A 5,320-nucleotide genomic window follows, 5' to 3' on the forward strand; every position below is an offset into this window, starting at 1 on the left:
GTTAGTTAGGCAGGATCTACCTGCTATGAATCTGGGCTGGTTGCCCTTCAGCATTGTTTTCCTGCTGGACTCCCACAAATGTGATCCTTAATAATTTTTTCAAAGGTTTTTCTAAGGATAGAGGTGACACTAATTGGTCTATAGTTACACAGATCATCCTTCTTCCCCTACTTGAAAATAGGTACCACATTAGGCCCTTTTTCCAGTCCTCTGGGACCTGACCTGGGCACCAAGAGTGCTCAAATAGCTATGTCAGTGGCTTTGCTATGACACTGGCCAATTCCTTCAGCACCTTTGGATGAAGATCTTTTGGGCCTGCTGACTTAAACGCATCTAGTCCTTCCAAGTGCCTCTTCATCAAGTCGGCACTAACAATTGGTGGGCTGGTGTCCCTTTTGTGCCTATCTGTGATCCAATTGGGAGATTTGTCCTGATCCATGTTCAGGAATATAAAAGCAAAAAACTCATTGAAGAGCCTTGTTCCCCCTACCTGTCACTAATTTGCCCTAGTTTGTTCTGTAGGGGTCCTATGCTACTCTGTGTCTTCTTTTTACTCCCTATGTACCTGAAGAAGGACTTTTTGTTGTCTTTAATTTTTGTTGCCAGCCTCAGTTCCATTTCTGCTTCTGTTCCATTCTGCTTCTAAGTTCCATTTCTGTTCCAAGTCGCTCTTCTTGGGTGTCAAACTCCTCTTGTAGGAAAGTGTACTGCTCCTTCACAGAGAGCTACACCCCTGCCCTTTCTAGCAACACGATCCCTCCTGTACAAGGGATAGCCATCTATATCTGTGGTACAGTCACAGGTGAAGTCCCACCAGGTCTCCATTATTCCTATGAGTGTATTGATTTTTGTTTAGCAGAAGGGCCAGTTCCTCCTGTTTGTTCCCCAGGCTCTTGGCATTTGTGTAAAGGCAAGTAAGCCTGCCATCGGAAGCCCAGCTATGATTCCCAGCACTTCTAAAAGAGTCCTGTCCTTGGGCTGGGGTAGGAGTGAATTCCTTTGAGCTGCATGACCTACTGATTCTGCGGTTGACATCTGGTGGGCTTGCACTGGTGGTTGTCCATCCCCACCCTGGCAACCTTAGTTTAAAGTCCTGTTGAGTAGATCAGTCATTCTGGCCGAGAAGACCTTCTTCCCTATTGGAGTGAGGTGGAGGCCATCCCTTCCCAACAGACTGATGCTTAAAAAATGCCTCTACCTCTGAAGTGCGGGCTATGGTCAAAGAAGTGGAAGCCTTCATGATGGCACCAGTGCTGCAGCCTTCTGTTGGCTTCATCAATTCATCTCTCCCTCCTGTGCCTGTGACCCATAACTGGGAGGACTGAAGAAAAAACTACGGCACCCCCAACCCTTTGAGTCCCACCCCCAGAGCCCTGTAGTCAGTCATAACCTCACTGGGATTGCTCTGAGCCATGTCATTTTGTGCCCACGTGGATGAGGAGCATGGGGTTGTGGTCAGAGGGCCAGAGAAGTTTTGGGATCCTCTCAGCTGCATCCCAAATATGGGCTCCTGGGAGGCAGACCTCATGGACCAAAGGGTCGGGGTGGCAGATCGCTCCATCTGTCCCCCTCAGAAGGCAGTCGCCCATGACAATCACTGTGTTTCTTCCTTGGGGGGGTTGCAAGTTGCATTTCTTCCTCAAGTGCTGGAACTGCTGGCTTAGCTGGCTCTACTGGTGCTGTGAGAAGTTTGTTGTGAAGTTCCAGCGGGTGGTGACCCTGGTGCAGTGTGCCTTGGGGCCAGTGACAACCTTTGTCCAGGCGTCCTCTACTGGACTTCACAGGAGCTTCTCTTATTCACCCTTGTCCTGCCAATCATCCTCGCGCTTCCCTCTTCATTCTTCAGGCAGAGAGTCAATCTCCTCTTTGCCACCCCTAATGGCATGTGGCCTCTGAACTGCAGCCTGGATCGCCCCTGTCCAGCACTCCAACACAGAGCAGACCTCACAAGAGGATGTGCTGTTGCTCCTGACTCCAGGTCAGTCATTCCAGGCAGCCCCCCCCACAGCCAAGAACCAGGGGACCCATCTGAGTGGAGACCGGAACCACGGGTTCCATCTGGGTGGAGGCCTCAGTGGTACCAGAAGAGGAGGGGGTCCCAGATGTGATGGGGATCTTTGGGGTGTGGCACGTCATCACTGTTGCACAGGTAGTAGCAGCCTGGGCTATTGCTGTGCCGACCCTTCTCTTCAGGCTCACCACCTAGAGCCTCGTGCCCCTCCTGCACGAACTCCCACGCTAACTTGCGTACCGGGACCCAGAGCACGCCTGTTTATTGGCAAAGCAGCATAGAACTTGCACTAACCATAAGGTATGTCCAGTAGAGGACTTCTGTTTCTAATGTACTCCAGCTTTCTGAACATGAACAGTTTCCTGGAGACCTAGAGGGGAAAGCCTTGCCAGTAATGGAGATGCTGCAAGATTAAACAGTCTGAAGGAGTGTATGAAAAGACATCTCTAACTTAGGGGAAAAGAGCTGATGCTATCTGAGGTAGCAATATTTCATCATCATGAAGAAATGTACCCTCCCCCTCCCTGTTTTTTGTTGGGTTATTTTTTCTCTTTATTGCCTGTAAATATGGTGAGTTTTTGAATATTAATGAATGGAAACGTCTTCATGTACTTTTTGGTTTACGTACTCTACTTTTGGTTTACCCACATGCAAGACTTGAATCTTGGGCAACCACCTCCAAATGTCCTGCACGTCCTTATGCTTTGCACCAGGGCTGAAAAGGGGTGGAACAGCATAACTGCCATCTGTTTCTTTTTCCATCTCAGATTCCACTGCAGGAGTTAAAGCACGGGTTGTATATTACACAGAGAAAATTCAACTTGTACATTAAGTTCAAATGCTTTGTTTGCTTTCTATAATAGGAGTCCACCCTTGATGACTCAAGTAATCACATGATCTAAAGAAGTGAGTATGAACTTCATAGTAAAGAGTTGTAGTAAAACCACTCTAAAAAAAAAAAAAAAAAAGGATCAGAATTTGATAGTTCTATGATAGGTGTCCATTCATAATGATACAAACACGACTCTAAGTGGCCACCTGAGGGATATATGAAATAGGAGTACTTAGCAGGGAACCTGCCTGAGTCGCAGCTTGCGTATCCAACTACCAAGATATTGGCGCTCAGCTTCCTGGCTGTTGTGAATCTTAGGTGCTGAACTCAGATCTGTAGTGGTAAGGAATCTGAGGTTTAGGCTTCAAGCAATCTACTACCTGAGAGTCATAGGTTGAGAACTCCTGTGCACGCAATATGAAGTGATATTGGGTTAAGTTCTCGTCAGAGTTGCTATGTCTGGTAACCCATTTCAGAGTATTACATTCAAACCAAACTGATAAGTATTAAGTATGCTTGAGTGTTTGTAAATTGTCATGGAGGGCAGTGAAAGGTTTGCTTTTCCATCTGGCACTTTTTTTTTATTTGAATATTAAAATCTGACCTGGATTATGGGTTTCAAGCATGGTCCTCTGGGATGAGGGCTGGGAGTCATCTGGAACTGCAGCAAGAGCAGAAATGAATTGGCAAGTGGCTATTTAAACTTTTGCTGCTTTTATAAATACATCCTATTAGAGGTGAACCATGGAAGTGTTCTACTAAAGAGAAGACATGAAGAGGAAAGTGGCTGGTACATAAAGACGTGATTGCTGCTGTAATTCACTAGAGCTAAATGCAGACAGTCAAAAAGCCTGAGGCTGAATCGATTCAATCTAGGCAGCTTCCTCTAAGCTGCATAGGTTGAACTGACAACAAACTAAACTGATGTTCAGTTTTCAACTGGGAAATGCGCTGACCCAGGCCAGTAGGTGGAGGATGCTAGAGCACATCTCCTAGCCTGCTGGCCATTGCGGAGGGAGCAGAGGGAAATTCCTCTGCTCCCCTGCATCAGTCTTGCATCAAGACTCGCAGGAGCTAAGGCAAAACCAGCTGTGGAGGAGCAGGAGAATTTCCTTCTCCCTGAATTCGCAGAGACTCATAGGGACTCTGCTGATCTGGAGAGGAAGATCCTCCTCAGCTCCCTGGGACTGCCCCGGGTTGGGGGACCCTGGGCTGGAGTAGGGGAAGCCCCCCAAGGCAGGGGCTCCCTGGTGCCCCCACGCTGGGCTGCATGGGCAGGCACCCAGCCTGGAGGACTCCTTCTCCCTTCCTTCTGTGGCAGCCACTGAACCAATCAGCAGCTGGGAAAGGGGTGAAGGGGTGGGGAGAGGGCTGCCAGGGTCTGTAAAGCCCCCACCACTGGGGCTATCCCTCTTCCCATGTGTTGTGTAGACCCTGGCTGGGGGCCTTTTCCCCTCCCCCCCACATGGGTTGACAGAGGCAGGCAGGAAACAGGCTAAAGAAGAGGGGGCAAAGCAGTCCTTGCTCCACTGAAGCAGGCAGCATAGCCCGGGGCTGCAAAGCATCCTGGGATGCAGGGGGACTGTGAGATAACTTGAACCAGGAAGGGATCTGGGACAGAAGTTCCATAAATCAGTTTGACCTAAACCAGTTGCATCCAACTAGGTTTATCGTAAAACGGTTTTAGTCATTTTGAAAGCAGTTTATGTGCACTGAACTTCTGTTCTGTTACAGGTTTAAGCCAGTTTCTGTTCATTTAAACTGATTTAGATGCAACTTCTGTCCCTAGCTCTGATTCCTTCCCTAATACGCTGCTAATTCTCCACTTCTGCTTTGTGGAACTGTGAATGCTGCAAACGAAAGGATTGTTTAAAAAGAGAAGTGCTTAGGTTGGAAGATTTGTAGTTTTTTAATGATATCCATGGTGCTCATTCTGCAGGTCCTTACAGCCATAGCTGTCTCTAATTTTAGCTAAATGAAATAAGAGACAGGGCCCAAAAAATAGCTTCAGGACTAAATCCTCCCTGAAAGGTAGGTGGTTTCATTTTTTGAAGTTTAAGTCTCTTTGATTTGCAGTTGGCCCTTTCTTTTGGTGTAGTAGGTCAGGCTAGGCCAAACTACACACCTGGAGGTAAACAACCAAACTCTGGAGTTGGCTAAATATCTCACTTCTTTAATAATGGATTCTTCAGAAAAATATCTGGGGAGCTGAAGGAGGAGCAATATTTTATTTCAGTGAGCTAAAGAACATTATAGTGCCTCCAGAATAAACAGCTTGCTAAAGAATCCAAATCTTCTTTGCATCCAGTTGTTGCTAACACTGACATACCAAGTATTATGGTCTTTCAGATTCTGGATTGGATAAAAGAGTAAGTGGGTGCATCTACACATACAATTAGCATGTAGCAATACGTTCCAGTTCATGCCAGAGTTGGCAGTTCATGCCAGAGTTTATTGCTCTCAGGCGCAGCATTTAC

Source organism: Gavialis gangeticus, unplaced genomic scaffold (genome assembly GCF_001723915.1).
Source record: "Gavialis gangeticus isolate Ggan-Ray unplaced genomic scaffold, GavGan_comp1, whole genome shotgun sequence".
In the NCBI taxonomy this organism is placed as follows: domain Eukaryota; kingdom Metazoa; phylum Chordata; order Crocodylia; family Gavialidae; genus Gavialis; species Gavialis gangeticus.